Here is a 15,733-nt window from a genome sequence, read left to right on the forward strand (position 1 = left end):
AAGGCCCAGAGACCTTAATTGACCCCATCTTTTGTTCATTATGTAAAACATGAAAATTTTTGCCTGGAGATGGGTCAAAATGTCAGAGGTAGAGTTGAGGGTAGTCCCAACTGTCTTGCCACATTATTCACTCTGACCTGACTCTAACCTCTCTGCGCTGTGCTCAGTCGCTTCTGTTGTGTCTGACTCTGTGCAGCCGCTTGGACTGTAGCCCACCAGGCTCCTCTGTCCATGGATGGGATTCTCCAGGCAAGGATACTGGAGTGGGTTGCCATTTCCTTCTCCCTAACTTCTCTAACCCTGGTTTAATAGATAACACCATTCGAACTCATTTCTCCAAATTCCAAAATGCTTTATTTGTGCAAAGTTGATACCTGGCAATTAGGCCATTTTTAAGAATCTCAATTCTCCCAGGAAAGCTTTTTAGAAAGGAGTGATTTAACTTGAGTCTCACCCTATTGTTAGAACTCAAATCTCATACTTTTCCCCTTTTCAATTAAAAAGTCATACATTCAATTAGACTACATCTGTGAACCTGCTTTAGCAGTAATTAAGATGAACATTATGATATGGGTAGTAAAAAGTAATAGTTTCCTTCAATCTCTTGGGTTTTTTGAAATACATTTTCTCGATGGAAATCAAATTATTTTATTTCATAGAAGTGATTCCTCTCTATTCAATAGGGTGAAACCATGCGTGAGGTGTTGCTTGTGTAACTACTAAGTCAGAATCATTAAGAATGAAGTTTAGTAAATAAAGTTATTGGGTGGCTGCTTTTTAACAAAAGGTTTGGAACTGTATTAAATTAATAGGAAATAGGTTTAGAGTTTTCTCTAACTAACTGATCCTCAGTGGAGAACAGAAATGAAATGGCCTTATTCAAGGACATCCATTTGAAATCCATAAATATTTTATAAGCATGGAATAAATTGCTTATTTTCAAACAGGTGCTATTGTGAAAATTATTTTGATTTTTCTTTTGCCTCAGGGCTCTTGAACAAAATAACAATATATCATGTATATAGTGCTTAGACATTAGGTTATGTCTGTATTTTCCATAATTGGCTCAGCTAAGTGGAGGGAAGCTCGTATGTAGGGTTCCTCTGCTGTGTCCCCAGTGTCTTTCCATAAGGAAAATCATGCCTTAAATAGGACCCGCATCTCATTGCTCATTCTGCAAATTGTCAACTAAAATGGTGTCATTTCCTTCAAGATAATGACAATAGATTGAAATGTATTCTGCCAACATATGTGATAGATAATTTTTACCCTTCATCAACACATTCAAATGTTCCCTATGCATTGAGGGTGGTTTTTCATTTGAACAACAGAAGCACTCTATTAGGAAAAAATATTATTTTTCTTCTTTATTTTTTATTTTGACTGCATTTCTCTTTTGGATTGCAGTCTTTCTCTAAGTAATGTGTACAGATGTTTGATATGGAAAAATTTTGTCCTTTAAAGAAATGATGTATAAAAAAAGAAGATGGTTCCACTATCCCAGCATCTGCTTACTTCTTGTTATATCTCCAGGAGGGGAAAGAATCTGAGTTGAGTCATCCAAATTCTGCTTCTGTATTCTCTATAAGACCAATGGCATAAGGACTTCCCTGGTGGTCCAGTGGCTAAGACTCCACAATCCCAATGCATGGGGCTGGGTTTGATCCCTGGTCAGGGAACTAGATTCCACATGCTGCAAATAAGGCCCATTGCAGCCAAATAAATAATTTATTTTTAAAGGCCAATGGCATCCATTATTGAGGTTAGCAGCAAGCTGAAGTCAGGGCCTGCTCTGTGGTCAAGGCAAGGACCAGTAAGTGGCCAGAGACATCATTTATTTCACAGAGAGTGCTCAGCTGTTGTTGAGATAAAGACTAGATCATTTTCTGGCCATAGTCAGGTGGTCAGTAAGAAATTGTGAGACATTGTCAAATGAATCAATTTCTATGAATATAAAAGTCTTGGAATAATAGATGTGCAATCTCAAGGGGAATTTGCCCCCAAGAGAAGCCAAACAGTGAGAGACCAAGAGAATCAGCAGCAGAAAACGATATCAACTAAAGTAAAACTATCCTGGGTATGTCTGTAATCACTGTCCCCCTGTTTGCATCCTCTTTAAAGAGAATATGCCTCTGATTGACCCAGGGAACTCACTGACCCCCGAGGAACCAATGATAAGCCAGGCTGGTACAGTTGGCTTTTCCTTTTGGAACTCTGAATTGAGATACATACAAAATTGCAAGTTTGTGGCTGAGTCGACATAAGCTAGAATGAAGGGGCTAGAATGAAGATTCAAAAAATACTGCTGCTGAGGCCACTGGAGTTTCTGTGGCTGTGCAGTTGGCCACATGTGGTGAAAGTGAAAGTCGCTTGGTTGTGCCCGATTCTTTGCAACCTCATGGACTATAGTGTCCATGGAATTTTCCAGGTCAGAATACTGGAGTGGGTAGTCATTCCCTTCTCCAGGGGATCTTCCCAACCTAGGGATCAAACCCAGGTCTCCCACAATGCAGGCAGATTCCTTACCAGCTGAACCACCAGAGAGGCCACATGTGGTAAATGGCATTATTTGGCCCTGACTCTCTCTCTCTCCAAGTCCTTGGCCATGTAACTTCACAACTGCTCCTACTAAATAAGCAGAGTTTATTTCCCTTTCCTTTGTTATTGTGTTTGTTTATTTGACCTGCTTTAACCAACAGAATGGAGGGACATGACTGTCATTGTGCCACTTCTGAGAGGAGATTTTAAGTGGCCTTGAATATTTCCACTTGTCATCTTATGCCTTTGCTATAGATAGGATCAAGGAAAGTTAAAAGCTAAATTAGTAATCCAAAGATTTTTGTGAACATGGAATTAGAGTAACAGAAAGTTTACTACAGGATGTAGATGTTCAAAGATGTCAAGCATATTACAGCATCTCCATAATAACCTGCAGCGGGTCCTGGTGTGCCTGAAATCACTCAGTGAGGACACTGCACGTTGGCTGGCATTGCCAGTACCTGCATGCATCTCTGTGACATGACCTTCCTGGCTTAATGTTCTTCAGCTGTGTTCATAACTTGAATTTACTGTTCTGCTCTGAAAACATCTTCCTCTTTAGCATGACCTATGTATCCCTCTTCTGATTGAATGTATGTATTGATAGAATTTCATAATCAAAGAGAATATTATAATTTCTCTTTTAATAACATCTTTGGGGAACACACTTCTGTTGGTCCAGGGAGAAGAATAGACTGAACCACTGATCAGTTTTTGTACAAATAACATTTGTTGTTCAACTTCTCTGAAGATAACAATTTTATCTAATATTTCTGGCAAAATGTGGGAACATTATTTTATCTTGTAAGCAATGTAGTATCTTGCTTTTTCCCCCCTTTCCCCTTCATGGTGCTCTGAGTGGTAATAGAGTTGAAAGTGTTTTTATGTAGAGGAATTCTGACCTTCTCCTTCGGGGCTGAGAGATCACACGGAGAGCACGATGCACAGGACCGGTGATCTGTTCCCGACGGAGCTAATTGATAAGGAACATATTTTATGAATGAAGTTACAAGATAAAAAATGAGACTAATGAAATACCCCAATGACTCCAAAGTAATTAAGGAAGGCATTCCATACACTACCTCTAATTAGACGCTGAGGCTGAGAATTCACAATTGACTTGATATTCTCCAGTGGTGCTGACCCCTTGTTTAATATGATAGCAACTGTGAGTATTCATAACTAAGGAAAGTAAAACCTCACTTCCAGAATGGCAATAGCCCATTTAAATGAAGCTGGTGGGTACTAGGTAATTACAATCACAGTGAATCGAGCACAGCCTCCATTTTTTTCAAGTGAATCCTTGAGCCAAAGAAGCTCAAGAGATGTTTTTAAAAATGATTTTTGTAAGACAACTCTTTTCAGCATTAAAAAAAATGGTTAAAAATAAGGTCACAAACCTTTTTAAAATGTGTTTATTTTCCTTTATCGGTTTTTCCTTAGCTCTTTAATCCAGTCTTATAGTTTCCCTTAATCATTATCCTTTCAAATATAAAACTCTCAACTTGCATTGATTCTTGCACATTGAACAATGCTTGCTCCTCACTTCTTAGCTCTCTTTCAAAAGACTGTCCTTTGAATTACCCTTGGTGGAGATCTTATTGTTCCTCCAAGCAGACAGAAGCTAAAAATTTTTTTTAGTCAATAAGTATTTCTTAAGTATATAATGTGTGTTTTTACCATAATGAGAAAGCAGAAGAAAATTTGACTAGGTACTTATGATCCAGAATATTACAGTCTTTTCTCCAAAATGAGGCAACATACGAGACAGAGAAAGTAAGAGCACATGACAGAATGTGACTATGTGTGGGATAGTGACCAGACTGTTTTGTAGGAGTTTGGATGAGGAGAGGTGAGCAAAGCCTAAAATGCCAGGTAGGGTTTCTGAGTGAGAGAAGAAATAGAGGGTATGCGAAAGGCACTGAATTTGGGCAAGTGGAATAGGAAGTAGTGGGCAAAAAGTTGAGTGAATGTGCCAGAAAGAGCTTTAGCATGGGGTCTAAAGGGAGACCCCATAGGGAGAAAGAGGTGGTTTATCTCCACCAAGCCTAAATCATATGCAGCTGACGCTTGAATAAGGAGGGTGGGCGGAGATGGAATGCTGATCCTCCCCAGCCATCAAAAATCCACATGTAACTTATAGTCTGCCCTCCCTACACGTGATTTCTCTGTATCTGTGGTTTCACATCTGCAGATTCAACCAACCACAGATAGTGCAGTACTACAGTATTAACTATTAAAAAAAAAAAGTGCAAGTGAATCTGCCCAGTCCAAACCTGTGTTATTCAAGGGCCAACTGTATAATTATTTCACTTGCAATAAATCAGGGCCATCTTGCCAGTTTATAAGTAATTAGAGCAAGGTGGAATAATTTAAAATCACTTTGAATCCTTTTTAATTTTATTTTTTTTCCTTTTTAATTTTAAAAATCTTCCCTAAAGAATAATAGGATCTAAGAGCAGACAGAGACCCTGGGGACCAGATACTTAAAGCTTCCTCCACATGTAGAAACTTATTCTGAGTCATTGATGGGGGCCGTGGAGTATGAACCCCTAATGTAATGTAACATGTTATGTAATATGTAATGTAATATTTTATCAAAATACATATTTTTACATAGCAGAGTTTCATAGCTCTATTGTATTTCTCTTGGCTTCAAAACCCTTGCAAGGGTTAAGTACCACTGGTCTAGAGCACCTTTGTTAGGTGGTGATTGACAAATAATGACAGGTAGTTCATTATCCATCAAGGAGCCGGTTTTAATTTCAATAGCTCTAAATTTGCCTGAGTTACACTGAGAAGAGTTCTCTCAACCAGAAGTCCTAGTTTGGTCCCACTTTGGGGGTTCCAAACTGAACTGACTAGGAGCCAGTCAAGATGAGACCTTGGTACAGTGCACTCAGGTGTTGATTGCTGTTGTTGTTCAGTTGCTAAGTCATATCTGACTCTTTGCAACCCCATGGACTGCAGCACATCAGGCTTCCCTGTCCTTCACTATTTCCCTGAGTTTGATCAAACTCATGTCCATTGAGTAAGTGATACCATCCAACCATCGCATCCTCTCTTGCCCCCTTCTCCTCTTGCCCTCCGCCTTTCCCAGCATCAGGGTCTTTTCCAGGGAGTCTGCTCTTCCCATCAGGTGGTGAAAGTGTTGGAGATTCAGCACCAGTCCTTCCAATGAGTATTCAGGGTTGATTTCCTTTAGGATTGACTGGTTTGATCTCCTTGGTGTCCAAGGGACACTCAAGAGTCTTGTCCAGCACCACAGTTCTAAAGCATAATTTATTCAGTGTTCAGCCTTCTTTGTGGTCTAACTCTCATATCTATATATGACTACTGGAAAAAACCATAGCTTTGACTATATAGTATTGATAACTAATGCATATCCTCTGTAAGGAGGATGTGAAGATTGAGTTTTTTGTTTTTACTCCCATATAAAATGAAATTAAAATAAAGAATAAGACCAAAGAGACCATCTGACTTAGCCCACAGAGTGTTAAACAGATGCAGAGCAGCATCAGAACAGTGACCAACAGACAAACCCATTTCCATTGTTCATCTGTGTTTTGCTGAGTGGCTTTGGGAGTATTTTTACTGTAGGTTCATAAGTTTCCTTCCTAAATGAGTAGAAGCTGTTTAAAATAATGTACTGATTTAGAGTTTTCTCTGACTTACTTTTTAATGTGATATATTAGAATCCCCTTTCCACTCACATCTTTCAGAAGTGGTGCCAATAACGTGGGGAACAATAAATTATTCAAAGTGGGCGAGCCATATAACAACCAGGAAGCCGGTAGTTTATTAGAGATAGCTGCACACAAATGCACATTTGCCAGCAGTGTCGACAACAAATCAGAAGTGATATATGTCCTTTCTCACATGCCTGCAACATTTAATATCTTTGAAAGACATTAAAGATGTCAAATATTTAGACCTCAATCTGAGAAGCAGTGAAAATATAGGATCACTGTTTACAAACAGGCTCGGAGCGGGTCACAATTACCTATGCCTGTCTTCTCCTAAAGGGTAAACATCTTTCACATATTTGTTTGCTAATGTACTTTGCTTTGCAAAATAGTTCTGATCCTGAGGTAGTGTTGGTTAATCCAATCCTACTTTATCATAAACTAGAATTATCATTTCAGAGGCAGTTATACTTCATTTATGTTCAATTTCCAATTCATATAGGCTTCCATAATTCACAGTTGTTTATCCCCTCCCCTCCTTTGTTTAATATTGAATGATTTATAAGGCAACCACTTTAAAGCACTGAAGGAAATGTTTCTTTTTAAGCAGACAATAGTAAGTATTTGGGATATCATCTCACTAGTTCTTTTGTTTTAAAAGTTGGATTTGTCTTCATTCTTAAAATTCATTTTATTATAGAACATAAACATATACAACAATAGAGAGAATTATATAATGGATGCTATGTACCCACCATGCAACACGAAACCTCAGCAATTATCAACTCAGCACTAGTCATGTTTTAATTATACCCCTGTATTACTTTATTTTAATATGAAGCAAATATTAAACACCATATTAGATCACTTAATTCATAAATATTTTATGAATTTTAAAAGATGATGGCATTTTAAAAAAATATAACTGAATTACCATAGTTACACAATTAAGATTAGAACAATTAAGATTTTAGGACAATTAAGATTTTAATATCATCACATATCATTGCTTTAAATTTCTTGATTTTCTTGTCCTTTTTAGCAGTTTGTTTGAATCAGGATCTTTATAACATCTTCTCATTTGTAATTGCTTGATATGTTTCTTAAAAGTCTTTTATCATTTCTTCCTCTATCCATCTCTTCTTTTTCTTTGCATTTTAGTTGTGGAAAAAAAACCTGATTTGGGGCCTCTCCACTTTATGTTTATGTAGTTTATATTTTATATAGAGTTTGTAATTATTGCCCAGGGAAGTGTGTCTGATACAAACCACCTTACCCTTAGCAATGGCAGAACTCCTCTTTGTCTTTACATTTATTTGTTTATTTTTAACTGGAGTATAACTGCTATACAATGTTGTGAAGACATACAGATGGCCAACATGAAATAACACTCAACATCGCTCATTATTAGAGAATTGCAAATTAAAACTAAAACGAGGTATCACCTCAACACTGTTCAGAATGGCCATCATCAAAAGATCCTCTTTGTCTTTTAATCCCACCCAGTCAGGCTGTTGTCCCCTCCATTCTACTCATCCTGTTCTCACAAGGGTCATTAATGGCCTCCATATTGACAGATTCAATAGTCATTTCTCAGTCTTTTTTCTTTGTTTGTTTTTTAACTTGGTCTATGCCCAGCATTTGACCTTGCTATTTTTTTTTTTTTCTTGACTCCACTTGATGTCAGGACCTAACACTCTTTAATCTTCTTCTAGTAGATTTAACCTGGTTGCTACTTCTTCATGTTCTTTTATTTACTTAACTCATATTCTTCCCATAGCATTTTGGAGGGCAACAGTGTTCAGACATGGTACATCTTCAATTCTCCACAGTCACTCCCAAGTTGACCTCATCTAGTATCTTGCTTTTAAATACTATGCAACAATTCTTTATCCCTGGCTACATTTCCCTCCTGACTTCCAGAATCAGAAATCTCACTATCTTATTGAAATTGCTCATTTGAAGTTTGTTAGACATCTCAAACTTACCCTATCTTAAGTCTTAATTGTTGGTCTCATCCCAAAACCATTTCCCTGCTCACCTCCCAGGAAAATATTTTCTGCTCAGAAAAATTAGCTTCATTCATGGTTTTGCTTAGTCCTCAATACATAGAATAATTCCTCATTTTTACCCAAATTTTCCATTAACGGCATCTGAAAGTTTTCTCTGCTAACCTTCAAAATACATTCAGAAACTGACCACTTTGTACCACCTTCTCTTCTACCAACCCAATTAAAGACAATATCAGCTTTCATCAGTTATTATGAGTGCTTAACTTTATTCTTATTTCCTTGTCCTGTTATAGTCTTACAGGCTGTTAACCACACAGAAGCCAGAGTAATATTTTAAAAAACCTGATTTAGATCATGTTACTGCTTTGCTCAAAGTCTCCCGATGACTACCAGCTCCATCTCACCCAGAATAATGTCTAAAACCCTCCCCATTGCCTACGTGTCCCTTTGTGATTTTGTCTCCCTGACGATCTCTCTAACCCAGCTTTTCTAAATTGCATTCCATTTGCTGCAGCTACTCTGGCCTCCTTGCTGGGCCTCTGTGCTTGCTGTATCTTCTGATGTGAAGGGTGTTATCAAAACAACACAAGATAAGTGTTGGTGAGGATGTAGAGGTATTAGAACCTGTATACTGGAATGTGAATTGGTGAAGCCACTGTGGAAAACAGTATGGATGCTCCTCAAAAAACTAAAAGTAGAACTACCATAAAATCAAGCAATCCCACTTTTGGGTATATATCCAAAATTATTAAAATCAGGATCTCAAAGATTTATCTGTGCCCCTAATGTTCACAGCAGCATTATTCACAAGAGCCAAGATCAGCCTCTATATCCACAAACAGATAAATAGATAAACATGTGGTATATACACACAGTGGAATATTACTCAGCCTTACACATCCTGCCATATGTGACAACACAGATGAACCTGGAAGATATTATGCTAAGTGAAAGAAGCCCATCACAGAACAAAAATACTGCATGATTCCACCCATATGAGGTGTCTAAAATAGTCAAACTCATAGAAACAGACAGGAGCATGGTAGTTGCCAGGGGCTGGAGGAAGGCAGAAATGACGAGTTACTATTCATGGGAATAAAGTTTCAGTTATGTAACATAAATAAATTCCAGAGATTTGCTGTGCAACACTGCACCTAAACTTAACAGCATTTTTAATTTTAGGTCTTGAGCTACAACATTGTTTGTTTAGTATCCATATTCCCAGCTACAAAAATCTAAGCTCCATAGGCACAGGCAATTAGTTCTTTTTTTAAAATTTTTAATTTTTGGTTTTTGCTGTATATTCTATACCTTCAATCACTGCCTAGGCCCCTGTAGGTGTTCAATAATATGTGTGGAATGAATGAATGTAGTGAGAGGGAACACAGGGAATTTTGCCAAGTAAAGAGGGCTAGTATGAAAAATTGATGTGGGGGTGGGTGGTGATGAGTTAGACTGTACAGAATTTTGTAAACCACATAAGGATTTTTTTTTTTTTTCTTTTTCAAAAGAACAATGTAATGTGCAGCCACTGGAGTGTTTTAAGCAGATGGACTGATGTGATCAGCTTTCAGGTTTTGAAAAAATAACTCTCATCTGAAAAGTGTATGTTCATTTGGGCAATTGCTTTCAGCCTCAGACTAATTAAATCAGACCCTCTAGATGGTGGTGGGGCGCTGGGTGGGGGGGGGAGGGGCGGGCGGGCGGTGGTGAAGCCCAGTAAGTAGCAAGAGTGAAAGCTTTTCAGGAGATTCGAACGCATAGTCATGATTAGAAACAAGTGGTTTGGGGTCTGGTTCTGAGAAGGCAAGATGGATAAGATTCAAAACACGGAGGAGAGATTTCTGGTCTCAACTTTGATATGTTAAGAGTTTAGCAGTCATGGTTCATGTCCTTGGGGGTGGCAAAGAGTCGGGCATCACTGAGGGGGCAGGCACATGCTCATGTCCTTAGAATGAGCAAATGCTCTGCAAGCTGAAAATTAATGACTTTCTTGGGCCAATCAGAGGCTTACCGTTACACGGTGAGGTCCAATCAGACCTAACCTTATTGCGCTAGCCACCCGCCCTGAAATAGAGTCAGGTGCATCTGGAGAGGTTCATTACCTGAGATCTAACCTGGAGTGGACGCCGCTGGGACCCTAAGCTGGTAGGAACGCTACCCTGCTTCTTTTTGTCAAATTCCTGGAGTCCAAGTCAGGCTAACTGAGAGTGAGAAGTGCCTCATAGTTTCTCAGGGTTTTCCTGCAGGAACCACCTCCGCCCCCCGACACCCGTCACCCCCGTTTTTCAAGGGGAGGATCGGAGAAAGCTCCTCATGTAGTCTTGGCAAGGCAGGGATGAGGGAAGGGAAGGGCAGCTATGGTAAACCCTCGAGGACGCTTCTCCCAAGGAAAGGACTGATCTCCTGGGTGAAGGACTTGGCCAGAGGGCAGTTCTGAAACCTTATTCCAGCTCCGGGACGGGAACCACGCCTCATGGCCTCCTGTCCCAGCCCTCTTGCCTAAGAGAAAAATAAAGCCTGGTCCATAGGGGAAAGGGCTTGAAATAATCAGACTGAACATGCTGTAGCTGAAAAGCGAAGGGAACAGTGGCGAAAAGTCTGTCTTAGGAGGACAGACAGACTCCTGAAGTCCACACCCTTGGACTCAGGCCCACTAAAGACTGAGTCCAGAATGTTCCCTCCCCCCACGCCTTACCCAGGCACCACAGGAGGCTGGGGACAGTGGATTACAGGAGAGAAAGCGGCAGGACACAAACTGTCTGAGGAGGACATGGGGAAGCTCCCAAGCTGAGAGGGAGGAGAAAACAATTTTATCAGAGGAATTTGAAGCATCTGTTGTCTCTAGTGACAGCGAATATTAATCAGAGCCCACCTCCTAGCCAGATTATTATAGTCCTCACACCAAAGGCCTGTTCACTGTACTACCTATTACCCTAAACAACCCTGGCTTTCAACCAAAGATTACAAGTCAGGTCAGAAGGCAAGATAACACCTTCTCTGGAGACAAATTTTCACAACCAGACTCAGATATGACAGAGATGTTGGATTCATCAGGAAAGAGTCTAAAATTATTATAATTAAGATGTTAAATAAAGGCTCTCATGGAAAAAGTAGATACCATGCATAATCGTATATATGGGTTATATGAGCTGAGAGATGGGCACCATAATAAAGAATCAAAACACAGGGGAAGAGGGATTTCCCTGGTGGGCCAGTGGTTGAGACACTGACTGCTGGTGCAGGGGAGATGGGTTCAACTTACTGGTCTGGGAAGAGTCCACATGCTGCAGAGTTGAAACCCACAGGCCTAGAGCCTACGCTCTGTAGCAAGAGACACCATTGTCACGAGAAGCCCACACACAGGAACATAGAGGAGCCCCTGTTTGCAGCAGCGAAGACCCAGCACAGCCAAAAATAAATGTAATAATAGGTGAAGGAGTTGGCTTTACCCTGGGATAGGGTCAACTGCTTTAATGTAAGAGGGAAAAGGAATATTGGTACCAATGTGGATGTACGTTTTTAAGTATGTTCTCATGTGCTATTGGTGACTTCTGTTAATTTTGGTCCTCTGTCCATGCACCCTCCCTTGTCCCCAGAAACAAATGTCTACCGACTGGGGAGGTGTTTGGTAAGGACAGACAATGTTAGGAGACCCTCCTGATGCACTTTCTTGTCCTCCTCCTGGGGCTGTTAACTGGCTTTATCTCCCCAGGGAACTTGGAATGGCTGTGAGAAAGCAAATACATGTAACACGTGAAGAAGTACATCCCTCATTATGATTTGTGGGTGAGGCTTTACATACACTGATGATCATTCAAGCTTAATTCTGTTACCCAGCCAATTAAATGCTCAAAAAGATGTCTTTAACTTAGCTACGGTTGGCTATTGTGCTATAATCTCAAATCAAATTACTATTCTTATACTAGATCTGGGCTTCCCTGGGGGCTCAGTGGCAAAGAATCTGCCTGCAGTGCTGGAGATCTGAGTTCAGTTCCTGGGTTGGGAACATCCTTTGGAGAAGGGAATGGCGACCCACTCCAGTATTCTTGCCTGGAGAATCCCATGGACAGAGAACCTGGTAGGCTGCAGTCCCTGGGGTCACAAGGAGTCAGACGTAACTGAGTGACCAACACTTTTACTTTCATCCCAGATCTAGTGATTAAAAAAAAAAATGTATGTGAGGGAATACATGTTATCTTAAACTACCATTTATGGAGCAGCTATTATGTTTTGAGCCCTGTTCTATACGAAATGTTTTGCAGAACTCACAATGCACCTTCCAGGTAGGCTTTTTAAAATCTTCATTTTATACTTGATGGGGCAGAAGCCCAGAGAAATAAATAAATGCACAGGGCTGGGACGAGGTACCCATCCCATACAAACTCAGGGTTTTTTTTTTTTGTTTTTCAACTCCATTCTCCAAAGCTACTGCTTATTCCACCATAATTTTAAAACATGACGAAATTTACAAGTAGCAGAGAAAACACAAATGGACCCTGGAACAGAGGAAAGTGTTTTTGGCACAATTATTGAAAGTATTTTACTTGGGTGTTTTCTATCTAAACACTATTTAAATCTAAATATTTTCTATATAAATAAGGATGGGACTATTTGCAAGAGTAACTGTCAGGAAATTCCTGTACTTTATTTTCTACCAGAATTAATTGGTGTTGTGGTTTTTCACACTCCTGTCTGGAGCATTACTGAGGAGCCAGAATAATATGCGATGATTTCTTGATTCTAAGATTCATACTTTATCTTCAAATTTTAACAGTTTGGAAGCTGGGATCCATCTTATCACTATGTCTGGAGAAACTGTCCATGGGCTAGGCAGAAGGGAAAGTTGTGATGATTTTCTTTTATTGCCTAAATAAATGAAAACTTAGCTCTAGATTAGAGATGACAGTTTATCTGATTTGTACCTCAGTTAAATAATTTGCATTGGTAGCATTTTGCTCTATTGATTTAAATGTAAATTTGGATCCCCAACGATTACTTTTAATGCTTTTACAAGATTATATTATGAGGCAACACTGAAAAAACTTACTGTGACTGTGGCAGTTTCCTTACCAAATGCCAGAAAGTGCAATTAAGTGCAATGGAAATTGCTAAATATTTTTAAATAGGTCATATAATTTTGAAAGCTTGAGAGGCTGATGTAACCAAGTGATGCACTGTGAAGGCCTCTCACTGGGGCTCTGAATTTCTGTTTTGTTACTAGCTTCCAGCTGGCTTTGTAAACAAAGTTGTTTAACTTCCAGTGATACAAAATAAATTAATAGAATGAACTAACTGAAAGATTGACCAGATAGTCAATGCAGATAAAACTTTTTACACCTCAAATTCATATTGTCAGTTGTAGAGGAACTAAAACTACCCTGTGCTTATGGAGAATTTGTGATTGATGGGGGCTGGGGGAGGAAGACTGAGATAGAAATTCTACCAGGGATGCTAAATCACTAATGCCACATAAACATTGTACAAGAGGGTTTCCAGGAAAGCTTTTGCATAAGCCACATAATTGTTATGAGCACAAATTTATGCAGGGATTGAAGAAGACAACAATTGTGTGTAATAGTGATCAGGGGGAGACTTCCTAGGAAAAGTGCTAAAGGGTAAGAGTCTCAAGAGGTTGGAAAGTGAAGGATGGGAATTATCTTGTATATTTACCTTCCTCCACCCACCTAGCATCCACAGCAGAATCGTCCACATAGTTGCACTAAAAAATGTTTGAAAAGCTTGAAAAATGAAGAATGGCACCTCTTAATAGCTATAGAATGTTTAAGGTCATGGAAAAGCATAAAAAAAAAACCTGACAGAGACTATTCCACTCTTCATACACATACTCCAGACACATTCTCAGAATCAGCACCATGCCTATTTTTAAACATTTCATTTGTCAGCGTTTTATTATTTTTTTAAAAAGCCTAATTTGCTTAAAATGCCTTAGGGAAAGTATGATCAAATTCATTGATGATACTGACATTGAATCAGAATGGACAGGGACAGAAATACTAGGGCCCATTAAAATGAACCCGTGGATTAAGAGTCCTCTCAGCTCTGTGCTCTACCACATCCAGGATTTAGTGAAATAAAACCAGAGACAAGCATAGACTGATTCAAGATTGACCTCAGAGGCCATGTTTTTACAGCCTAAGGGACTGAATAGTGCGATGGCCAGACCAAGAGATCCCAGAGGATTGTCTGAGTAATCACCTTGTCTCCACGTGGTATCTTGACTTAAACTGTTTCCTTCAAGAATGTGTCAGGGAAAGAATGGCTCTTGACACCCTTATGTGGAAATGTTACCTCAAGCTCACACAGGTTTAAATGATGTTAAATGAGGGTTGTTTGTATTCTGTGAGTACAGCTGTGACATATATGATCCATTAGGATATGCAGAAGGCAGAAGAGAGCCCAGGTGGTTTCGTGTATTCTCTTCCATTAGCCCACAAACAAGTCTTTGCTTATTATGTGGGACAGATATCCGAGCATGACAAATTCTTTCAATATGGTAGCCTTAAACTAAAATAGTAAACAAGGAACTAGGACACAGTGTGATGTACTGTGAAATTGGGGAATCAAGTCCAGGGAAATCCAGACATGTTAGATTAAAACTCCTGTTTCTGCAAGTGAGTTGTCATATATAATCAATGGTGGTATCTCTTTAGTTCTTTGAGGTCAAGGTTGTGCAAAGGGGGTGGGGAAGAAGGCAAGGCAAGCAAGCAAGCTGTACAGAGGGTAATTCTTGTTGAAATTATTGAAGGTTTTTTGAGATGTATAGTCCTGCCCCTGTGGATGTTCTTACTTTATCTTTGAAGACACATTGAGCACTTGGGATGCTCCAGACACCATGGCCTTGATAGAAGGCTACAATGAAGACTTTTGGAAGTCTGGGTAAGCAGGGAGGAGGTAAGACATCATGAAAGTCAGAGAACAGAGGCCTCACCTGAGAGAGCCAAAGCAAAGAGTAGATGGAGAGGCTACCATTCAAAAGTACCTGCTATGCTTTTTCCACAAGTGGTGCTTAGGTGATTGGGCATCCATTGGCCAAAAAAAGAAAAAGGATGAAGGAAAAAGAATAGAAGGACTTTGATGCAAACTTCACACCTTATAAAAAAAATTAACTCAAAATGGATCACGGACTTAAATGTAAAACGTAAAGCTATAAAGCTTTTAGAAAAAAAAAAGACAATTTTGAAATCTAGGGCTAGACATGAACTCTTAGATGTGACCCCAAATCACCATTCATAAAAGGGAAATTGTTTAATTAGATTGCATCAAAAACTGATCATTTAGATCACATCAAAAATTAATTTTTTTCTTTTGTTTAAAAAAACCCCTGTTAACAGGATTAAAAGATAAGCAACAGTCTGGGAGAAAATATTTGCAAACCACATATCCTGTAAAGATTTGTTATTTAGTGTATAAATAACTCACAACTCATTAGTTAAAATAAAAACTCAAGAAAACTATGAGCAAATGACATGAACA

At 39.2% G+C, this 15,733-nt stretch overlaps 1 long non-coding RNA gene across 1 annotated transcript in view; it reads left to right on the forward strand.

The window, feature by feature from the left end:
• The window catches only part of LOC139037180 (uncharacterized), a 110,597-nt gene extending 97,519 nt beyond the window's left edge, over positions 1–13,078 (forward strand). The window contains exon 6 of the long non-coding RNA XR_011490027.1: positions 13,014–13,078. This is a non-coding gene — a long non-coding RNA (uncharacterized lncRNA). The remainder of the gene's footprint in view (positions 1–13,013) is intronic.
• The last annotated feature ends 2,655 nt before the right edge of the window (positions 13,079–15,733 follow it).

The sequence above is a fragment of the Odocoileus virginianus genome, chromosome 2 (genome assembly GCF_023699985.2).
Source record: "Odocoileus virginianus isolate 20LAN1187 ecotype Illinois chromosome 2, Ovbor_1.2, whole genome shotgun sequence".
NCBI lineage: Eukaryota > Metazoa > Chordata > Mammalia > Artiodactyla > Cervidae > Odocoileus > Odocoileus virginianus.